The 10,750-nt window shown below is 47.7% G+C and overlaps 1 protein-coding gene across 5 annotated transcripts in view; it reads left to right on the top strand.

Moving 5' to 3' along the window:
- Window positions 1-1,866: 1,866 nt before the first annotated feature.
- The window catches only part of FRMD8 (FERM domain containing 8), a 112,140-nt gene continuing 103,256 nt past the window's right edge, over window positions 1,867-10,750 (top strand). For 2 of the 5 annotated variants that reach the window (XM_029611246.1, XM_029611242.1), the window contains exon 1: window positions 2,031-2,145. The gene's annotated coding sequence lies outside the window, so the exon portion shown is untranslated. Of the gene's footprint in view, window positions 2,146-3,174; window positions 3,194-4,355; window positions 4,429-10,750 lie in introns of those variants that run through there. The other 3 variants (XM_029611244.1, XM_029611243.1, XM_029611245.1) reach the window with 3 other exon arrangements.

Raw genomic sequence — 10,750 nt, 5'->3', positions numbered from 1 at the left:
CCCTTTATTGAGTGTGTGATATGCAGGAGAAAGACTTACCACCACAGCTTAAGGGTCACCTCCTGGTTTCCAATTGCAGGAAGGAGTGGGCACAACTATGTAAAGGGCTTCGGCAACCACAAGGGGTTACGCCTATACTACAACTAACAACCACTATTTCCCGCCGGGCATCAGTGATGTCTCACTTCACCGCTGGCATACTGTAGGTCTTAGGGTGTATCAATTAGTATACATACTTACCTCTGGAGAGTTGTATAGTTTTTCTGAGCTCCAACAGCAATTCCGGCTTCCCAACTCGGATAATTATGCCTTTCTCCAGATCAGGCATCTCATGCAGTTGCATAGAGCAAATTGGCAGTCGGTTCAAACTACAGTGGCGTTTCAAAGCCTGCTTACTGGCAAAATTGCCAAAAGACTGAGCATTTCGGGGGTTTTTTAAATAAAGAATTGGGGTCTTGCTCTAATGACAAACATCTGAAGTTTTTATACACCAAATGGAAAATCTGGCCTACCTTTTCTTTAACTTATGAAGGCTTTTTAAAATGTTTCTCCCAAATTTCTTCTATTACTATCAATGAGGATTTGAGTCTCAGTATAAATGTCTGTGGCATGGGTTTATGCCCCCCACACGAGCATTTAAAGTTAAACTTTGTGATTCTCCCTTATGGAAGAAATGTGGGATGACCCTGGGTGATTATTTCCATGTGTTTTGGGACTGCCCTCTCATCTGGGCCTTTTCGTCTGAAATGCAAGTTTTTTGCATGACCATATGGCAAGGTGTAATATCGCTGGACCCGGAATTATGGCTATTTGGAGCTCGGCCCGAGGGCCTGGTGCAGGGTCCAAAGTTCAGAATGCTGAGGACTTTTCTGGCTAAAGCTGCGATAGTGGGAAAGAAAGCGATCTTATCCCGTTGGATGGAGACCAAAGCCCCGGATTGGGACCATTGGTTTAAACAAATGCTTCGTCTATGCACACATGAACTTTATATACACCGACAAGAGTCCTCTACTAAGGTTGATATCGACCAACTGTGGGCTCCTTTCCTATCTTATCTACAACCTGGACCTTCATTACCTCAGGCGTTTTGACTTGGGACACTGCTATTTGGTGGGGGGCCCGAGCCCCGCTCCTTTCCTGCTGTGCCTGGTTACACAGGATGTGACTGGAGATGACTCACTGCACATTTCTTCTTTGCTCTATCTCTCCAGCACTAAGACCCTTGCTTTCATAAATCGCTTTATTGCTGATCCCGCACCCAGAGACATTGTACGCATTCTGCTAGTGGGTGGGAGGGAGGGGATGGGGGGGGGGGGCAGATAAAAAACTCTAAAATACTTAATTATTTGGATTTTGAACATAGGTTTGCACTGTAGAGGGGACGGGAATAGGTTATCTTTTATACCAGGGGGATACCTCATTGTTCATCAGTTTTTTACATATCTTTCAATGCAGGGTTTATCACTGTTATGTTTGCCTAAAGTATGTAGGAATCCCACCTTCACACTTTGTTATTCTGGGTCACTGTGCCTTTCATGTTAAAGTTGGGGGGGGGGAGGGTCCTCCACCTTTACATGGGTGTATTTTATATTTTGTATTTTGATGGTGTATTTTATACTCTGATTTTTGTATTTTGTATTTTTGCATTTTCCATCTTATATCCGGCATAGGAGTTTCTCTCTGCAGCTGGCGCAATTGTACATTGGAACTGCTCATTGTTTATACGTGATTTAATGTTCATATACCATGTTATTTCCTGTTTCACCTGTAAGTCCAATTAAAAAACAGTTAAAAAAAAAAAAAAAAAAATCGACATCATCACTGGGGCATGCGCAGAAAATCCCGGAAGGGGTCTGGTAGTAGTAGCTGGCAGCGTTGGGAAAGGAGAGGAACAGTACATCCGGCACCCTGTCTAACGTCACTTTCCTCAACTCATTCTCAACTGGCATTGAAGCCTGCTCCGATTTGGAGAAAGGCGGGGCAAGCGAACCCAACTAATTGGCTTCCAGGGTACCGGCTTGGGCGTTTGTAATTGGTTGGTGCAAGGGTGAGTGACGGGCGGCGATTTCGTCTCGCTCAGGCTGTGGGTGACTCAATTAGTAGTTAGAAGCGGCTGGAGGCGACGGTGGTCCTAGGACTTATGAGGTAGAAAAAAAGGGAAGTGGGAGGTGAGAGGGAGTCTGGACGTGCCGGGGGGAGCGGCGGAGGAGGGTGCGCAGGGTAGAGTCAGAAGAGTATAAAGAGATGCAGGGGAAACGGTCCGAGGCGTCTAAAGTGAGGCGCTGGAGGGCAAGAAGTGTTGTGAGGCGCATGGGGAGAGAGACAGAAGCGCCCTGAGAAGTGTAAAACGAAGCGGAGAGGGGAGAAGTAGCATCTGTGAAGTGTGAACTAGCGAAGGGGGAGAAGAAGCACCCTGGGGAGTCTGAACTGGAGGGAGGGGAGAGAAACATCCTGAGGAGCGTGAACTGAAGGGTGGATGGATAGGAGAAAAGAAGCACCTTGGGGAGCGTGAACCGGAGGGATGGGGAAGAAGCGCCCTGGGGAGCGTGAACCGAAGGTTGGGGAAAGAAGCGCCCTGGGGAGCGTGAACCGAAGGTTGGGGGAAGAAGCGCCCTGGGGAGCGTGAACCGAAGCAGGTGTGGGGGAGAAGAAGCGCCCTGGGGAGCGTGAATTGAAGCAGGTGTGGGGGAGAAGCAGCACCTGGGGAGTGTGAATGAAGTAGGGGTGGGGTGAAGTAGCGCTCTAGGGAGGGCGAGCGAAGCAGGTGGTTGAGGTGAAGAATTGCGCTGGGGTGCGTTAACTAAAGCAAGTGGGTGAATAAGCACCCTGAGGAATGTGATCTGAAGTGAGGATGGGGGAGTGGGGGAGAAGCACCCTGAGGAATGTGAACTGGAGCAGGGGTGGGGGGAAGATGCCCTCTGGGAGTGTGAATTGAAGCTGGGGGGAGCAGGGAGAAGCCTCTGGGGAATGTGAACTGAAACGGGGGGGAAGAACCCTGCGGAGAGAATCGACCTGGGGAGTGTGAATGGAAGTGGGTAAGGGGAAAGAAGCATCCTGGGAAGTGTGAACTGAATCTTGGGGTTTGGGAGCACCCTGGGAGGGAGGGGGGGGGGGAAGCTGGATAAAATACCCTTCAGAATGTGAAATGAAGGGAGGCAGGAAGTAACCCTAGGGAGTATGAAGTGATGCACAGGTAAGTGGGCAAGAAGTGCTGTGTGTTTTAGGGTGGGGGGTGCTGGAGAAAGTGAGGCAGGGTGGGTGCTATTGATACACAGGGGCAATTTTCAAATAGCCTGCATATTTGCAAATTGTACAGATTCCATTATCTTGCATGCTTGATGTAAATTTTCAAGGAGAGACTCCTGCATTTTTTGTTTCAGAATTAGCAAGTGTAGTGTATGTGGACTAAACACATCAGTTTACCTTGAGCCTGCTCTTTCTGTTGTATATGAAAAGGGGCAAAAGCGCATGTACGTATGAAAATCAAATCCAGGTGCTCTGTTTTCTAATCCTGACTTAAATGTGCACAAGAACATCTGTTTTCCATTTCTAAAAGTAATGCTGTGGAAGTTTGTGCATGCTTTAAACAGCAAAGAGTGACAATTTTCACCTAGGATGCTTTACCCTGATAAGTTACAATTTATCTACTTAAATGGCCTTGAAAATTGGCCTCATAATAATGCAATCCTATTAGGAGGGGGAGACTGGTTTCACACCAGTCAAATGTAATCAAGACCACTCTTACCACAACTACGGATCCCAGTTGCGGCATCCACCAATTGTATTCTACATCACTACTGCTCAATACTCCATGACAGTTTTAACTTGTGTTGCCAAAATAATAGCATTATTAAAAAATGGAGTAACTTAAATTTTCTAAAATAAGTCAAATAGGGGTACATGTTATGGGAAGTACATCATTGAGGAGATGTCTCGGGTTTTGGTGCTATTGTCTCGGGTTGGGTGTCATTTCTGGCCTGTTGGCAGGATACAACATATTTTGCTGCTATAGCTGCTGTTTCTCATCTTTGCCCCATGATTATACCAAATTTTTTCTTGCTCATTCTTTTGCAGGAAGTCTTTTATTTTGTTAGATTTGGGAAATATGCATCTTTGATAGCTTTTGGAAATGTGCACAGCACAGATACATTTGTTCCAGTGTTGCATTGCATACAGTGTTCAGTTTTTGTCTGTGTCTTTCCATTTCTAGTCATTGATTACTTATTCTGTCTTTGAGGGTCTGTGTTTGGCATTTGTGATCTTAATATGTATTTTCTGTACAGGGATCTCTAGCATTCCAGCTTGTTCTATTTTCTAAATTACATCTCTCAATATGAGATGTATTGGTGTTCTAGGATATGCTGCATTCTCCTGGACAACTACAACAAACTGCTCCACATGCTGTGTGATGTCATCCAATGGTGCCAGGTCAGTCATTTTTTCTCTTGCAGCTCAGAAAGCTTAATCTTGCCTTCTGAGCATGTGTGAGTCTTCCCACACTAGCTTTCTTGCGCAGGATCCTCCCTCGGTTTGTTTTCTTTTGCTTAGTGAACAGCCAGAAAATTCTTTTCTTTCAGCATTGCCACATAAATCTCCCTTTTCTGTCGATAAGCAGGCTGAATTAGCCATTACATGTAGGAACGTCCACCAGAGGCACTGATTGACCTTCTGTCCATGCTGTAAAGCTTTAAACTCTGCTGAGCATATGCAGGAGATTCCAAGCAGCAGTTGCCTCGTGAGTCTGAGTTAAAGTACAATCATGTACTTTGTCTCTCCTCTCATTTTCTCTTGAAACTGAATTTTTCTTCAAAAGTCTCCTCCTGCCTCTCCTAGCTGCTTCAGCAGCCACCCAAACAGAACTTTCAAGTGCTACCAAAAACAGTTTTGAAGAAAGGAAAAAGATACTATTTCCTAGCATGTAGCAGATGGACTCAAGACCAATGGGTATAGTGTACTCCTGATAGCAGATGGGAGACAGTCAGATTTCAAGCTGATGTCAGCCTACATACACCCGTGCAGGAAGCTTAGCTCTTCAGTATTTCTCAGTCTCCAAAGCAGATAGGGACACTACACACACTAGAATAGTGTTAGCAATTTTAAAACAAAGAAGAAAGAAAACTTACCTCTACAAGACGAGCCCCGCTCTCCTGCGGTGATACCTAAGGGTCCCTCCCCCAATCAAATTTTCCTGAGGTGATTTCCGAGATCCCTCAGAGGCAAGCCTCGGTCCGGTAGCCGGCTCCCGGCATGGACTTAGCCCCCAGGGCAGCTGAGAGGCAGCAGGTGCAGAATTGAGCGCGGCGGTGAAGGTAATTCCCTCTCCCTCGCAGCCGGAGACCGCCCGGCACGAGACCGGGAAACGCTGAGACCAGATAAGGTAGAAACCTCTTCTAAAGTCTCTGGTCTCTGAGGCTCGATTTGCTGCACAGATGGTCCCTTCTGGTGTCTGTTACATTGGGTTGAGCAGCCCCGTCTGGGCTAGACCCTGATCTGGTGCGAGGGTCCACACATGTGGAAACCCTCCGGGGGGGGGGGGGGGCGCCATCTTGTCTGCGTGGTCGTCGGTGCCATTTCACCTCCTTGACCGCCGTATTGCCCGCTCAACTGAGCCGTTTGCACAACAGATTTGCACGCACAGCGACGCGCATAATGATGCTGGGCGCATAGCAGCCCACATAAATGGCCCGAGCACACAAATATTGCCGTGCGCACAGCAGTGCACACATCTCAGCCAGGCGCACAAGTAGTGGCCTGCGCGCACATCTTTAGGCATTCCGCACGCACATCTTCAGTGCATCTGGAGCGCTCAACCAAGCCTCCCGGCGCCCATTCCTACGCACACAGACGAGTTTGGAAGCTCACCACGCGCCACAAACCATGGCACAAACCTCTGTATCTTCAACTCTGCTCCTACACAGGAAGACACCCCCGGGGCCTCCACTATAACGCCCCCTGGAATCAACATGGACCCAGGGACTTTTTCCTGTGTTGAATTCTTCAAAGGGCTACAAACCTTTGTCCAAGCGCACTCAGTATCGACTATGACCCAGTCCCAGTCGCCACCAGAAACGCAAGATATTCCAAGCAACTCTCGAACCCATCGAGATTTGCCCTTCCTAAGCAAGAGCCTCCCTACCGGGGATACAGACCCCTTGGAGGACGAAGCTGACTTCCTGGAGGAAGGAGAAATCCCCCACAGGGATGGAACCATACCGAACCATGCTGCGATTCTTCTCCAAAGACTAGTTACCAGCTCTCGTGTCCCAGACCCTGAAGACACTGGACATTCCAGGAATAGACACCACAGCGGAACCAAAGATAAACCCCATCTTGGTCTCCCTCCGTCAGGCCTCATGCTATTTTCCAATGTTGCAAGCAGTATAGCAACTGATTGACCTGAAATGGAATGCCCCCAGAGGCCAGCTTCAAAGTTGGACAGGCCCTAGAAGCCCTATATCCCTTGGAACCCACAGCTAAGGAACTCCTTCGGTTCCCAAAGTTGGAAGCCATGGTCTGCGCAACCTCCAAGCACACGAACATTCCGTCGAGGGAGGAGCGGCACTAAAGGATGCCCAGGACAGACGACTGGAATCCATCTTTAAACAGTTCTTTGATGTAGCAGCAGTGACTCTTCAGATCGCTTCCTGCTGTGCCGTGGTGGCACGTTCTTGCTGCTCCTCTCCAGAGACACAACTACGCCTGTTGAGACAATGGAACCTGCAGTATCATTCCTCACGGATGCGACCTCTAACCTAGTGTGCACCTCTGCCAGGAATGTCGCCTCAGCAGTGGCAGCCAGAAGACATCTATGGCTCCGAAACTGATCAGCCGACGCGACATCCAAAGCAAACCTCATGAGATGCCCTTTTAAAGGATCTCTCTTGTTTGGAAGCGAATTGGAGAAGCTAGCCAACAAATGGGACGAATCTCCAGTACCTCGCCTATCCGGAGGACAGGAACAAAAGAAAAAAGAAACCAGCGCTCTTCACCAAAATCATGGTGGTAGTGGCGGCAACACCTGAGGAAAGAAGGAATCTTCGTACATCCTTACCTGGACGATTGGCTAATCAAGGCAAAATCTCCAGAGGATAAGTCACCAGGCGACCACCAGAGTCAATCTGCTGCAGAATCTCGGATGGGTTGTCAACACAACCAAGAGCTGCCTGTAGCCCTCCCAATCCCTAGAGTACCTGGGAGTCCGGTTCGACACCAAGCAAGACAAAGTTGTCCTCCCCCCCCCCCCCCCCCCCCCCCCACAAGGAGAAGGAAACTGATGGGTCAGCTGCGAAAACTGTTGAACTATGCTCGCCCCAAGGTATGGCGCTACCTCCAAGTCCTCTGTCTCATGACATCAACTCTGGAGGTCGTTCCATGGGCAAGGGCCCACATGCACCCACTACTACATTCCCTACTGTCACGATGGAAACAGACGTCCCAAAACTACTCCATTCACCTCCAGCTACCAGCAGAGGCTCTGATCCAGCTCCAATGGGGGCTACAGGAAGACCATCTGAGCAAGGGAGTAAAACTATCCCCACCGGACTGGATCTTGCTCACCACGGATGCGAGCCTGCGAGGGTGGGGAGCACACTGTCAGGAACTAACGGTCCAGGGACAATGAGACAAGGAAGAGGCGGGATGGAACATAAACTGACTGGAAGCCCGAGCAGTCAGATTAGCCTGCCTACGATTTGTCCACAGACTCCAGAGCGAGTATGTCAGTCATGTCTGACAACGCCACAACAGTTGCCTACATCAATCGCCAGGGAGGAACCAGAAGCCAACAGGTGTCCCTGGAAATAGACCCCCCTCATGACGTGGGCAGAAACAAACCTGCAAGGGATCTCATCCGCCCACATAGTGGGAAAAGACACTATCTCTGCGGACTACCTCAGCAGAGAGAGCCTAGACCCAGGGGAATGGACGCTGTTGACCATAGCCTTCCAGTTGATAGTAAACCGCTGGGGAACCCCAGCCATGGATCTCCTGGCAACCTGGTCCAACGTCCAAATTCCCAAGTTCTTCAGCTGTAGACGAGAACTGCAATCTCGGGGAATCAACGCCCTCGTCCAGACCTGGCCACAGGAAGACCTGCTGTATGCTTTTCCCCCATGGCCACTACTGGGTGGGATCATCCACAAGATAGAACACCACAGGGGACTAGTACTTCTAGTGGCCCCGGACTGGCCAAGAAGGCCATGGTACGCAGACATGCGAAGACTTCTTGCGGGGAACCCTCTGTGCCTACCTCCACCCAGGGACCTTCTCCAGCAAGGACTGTGCATTTTACTTCTTATCAGAGACGTTTCATAATGTTGCATACAACTTAGTTTTTTCCACTTCAAAAGGCAATTACTAATCCAGAAGGGTGTTTTCTATATCTTAGTGGGTTTCTTGTATAGAAAGAAGTATCTCCTTGGTAATATGTGCCCCAAATGTCTATAGCCATGTGTTTGGTTTTTCTTTCTAAACTGGTTTCCTTAGTCAACTTATGGATCATATTATAATATTGGGAGGGAACTTTTAATTTGGTGATGGATTCTAAGTGTGATGCCAAACTGGCTAGGTCTCATAGAAGTCTGAAAGAAGACATGGAGATGCCATTTTTATTATAGGAATTACAAATTTAAGATTTTTGGAGAGTTTCACCCTGAAAACTTCACTTTCTGTTCTGCATCTTACAGTTCATATTCTAGACTTCATTATTGATTTGCCTAAGTGAAAACAGCCCAGATTGGTATCCTGTCTATCTCATATCATGCTTCTTTATTTCTTTAGTTGTTTGGGCAGGGGGAACAATTCCATAAAGCTTTTAAATGGTGTTTTCCCTCACCTTTATACTCTAACCAAGAGTTCAAAGATTATCTAGTAGCTAAGTGGTGGCAATATTTAGCTCTTAAGTTCAACAGAAATTTCCTCAGGAGTATTATGGAAAGCAGGGGATGGCTATGATGAGAGGAGAGAGTACCTCTTATTGCTGCTAAAGATGCTGAAATTTGCATCTTTCTTAACAAATATAATCTCTTAAGCAGCATGTGAAATCTATGGATGAGTTGAGCAAAGCCTCCTTAGATTCCTTGAGGAAAAGATTAAATCATTTGCTGCACCAATAAGCTCTGGGATCCATTTGAGGTTTTCATGCTAAAATGTTCAAGTATGCACAATTACCAGGGGGCGTGGTAATGACACCAAGCTGAGAGCACGCTCCGAGCTCTCACTCCCGTGGGGCCTGCAAAGTTTTTTACATTTTTTTATTTTACCGGCCTTACTTGTGGCGACACGCAGGGATTGCTAGTGGAGAGACTGACCCCCCACCCAATCAATATCGCCAGAGACCCGATGACGGGCCGCTTGAAGTGAATTGGTGTGGAGAAGACAAAATGGTACTTGAGAGCTCTGAGGGCCTTTCAGACGTGGTAGTCCGCGATGTTAACTGGGTTGTCTCCGCGGTTCTGGCAGACCAACTTCAGCGCATTCAGTCCTTGGTGGATGAGCTCTGGGAGCAGCTGGAATCCTACAATTCTTCTCTGAACGGGGTGCTGGAATCAGAAGCTGCAGTGGCCCAGGGGAAGTATCGGTCCCTTGAGGAAAAGCTTGATGATTTGGAGAACAAAGGTATGCACAATAACTTGAGCATAGCTTGGGTTCCTGAGTCTGAGAAGAGCTGGTGTTCCTCTGTCAGAAATGGCTTCCGGAGCAGTTATTTGTTCATATAGCCAATAGGCCAGTGCTGTTGGAGCATGTGCATCGGCAGGGTCCCGGGGGTCCGGGTCAACAGTGGCCGTGGCAAGTAATTGCAAAATACCTCAATTATATCGCCAAAACAAAAATCATGCTTGCATACCGTAACAAATGGGATGTGGTTTATAAGGAGGCTAAGTTGCTGATTTTCCCGGATTTCTTGAGTAAGGTGCAGGCAGCCCGAAAGAAATTTTCTCCTTATTACACCCAGCTTTTTCACCGCAGCATTAAGTTTTCGCTGCAATTTCCTGCTCATCTGAAAGTTTTTCACAATGGTGGGTCTCATTTATTTACAACTACTCAGGAAGCCGAGGCATTTCTGGATAAATTGCAATGGCACATTTTAGGGAGTATGAGCTAACCCATTTGTTCTTCTTTGCCTCTGTTTTGGTGATCCTTTTGTGGACTGGACATATCTGTTTCTCCTTTTTTTTTTTTTTTTTTGCTTCAGCTAGTCTTGGAGACTGGACCTCAAGATAGTATGGTGCTGCTGGTTTGGACTTGTTTGCTACTGTGCATTTGCTCTGGGACACCAGCCTTCTCAGTTGGAAGCTGCCTTGATCATTTCGAAGTTTATTACTGGTTCTTTTGTTGCTTGCAAACATTCAAGAGCAACTGCTTTGATTGGCTTGTGCGTTCATTCCGATGTTCCCTGCAGGCACTGGGAGCCCCTGCTATTAATTGCATCAGTAACATGGGATCTTCTTGGTGTTTGTGTACTTGCCAGGTTCTTGTGGCCTGATTTGGCCTCTGTTGGTAACAGGATGCTGGGCTTGATGGACCCTTGGTCTGACCTAACATGGCAATTTCTTATGTTCTTATGACTGAGGAGGAGGAGTTTTTTTGGAAACAGTGGCTAAATTTAACAAAATTGCAATTTGGTCTAGTCATTTAAGAGCACATCTGCCTGCCCCGCATATATAACGTTTAGTGGCATTGTGGAGTGAAGATCTGGGGGCTCCGATCGCTGTTGAGTAATCGCTTCAGGCCTTTAAGGCAGTGTATCTGC

Source organism: Rhinatrema bivittatum, chromosome 8 (assembly GCF_901001135.1).
Source record: "Rhinatrema bivittatum chromosome 8, aRhiBiv1.1, whole genome shotgun sequence".
Lineage (NCBI taxonomy): Eukaryota > Metazoa > Chordata > Amphibia > Gymnophiona > Rhinatrematidae > Rhinatrema > Rhinatrema bivittatum.
The sequence above is the reverse complement of the archived record's forward strand: the minus strand, read 5'-3'. Positions and strand labels throughout refer to the sequence as shown.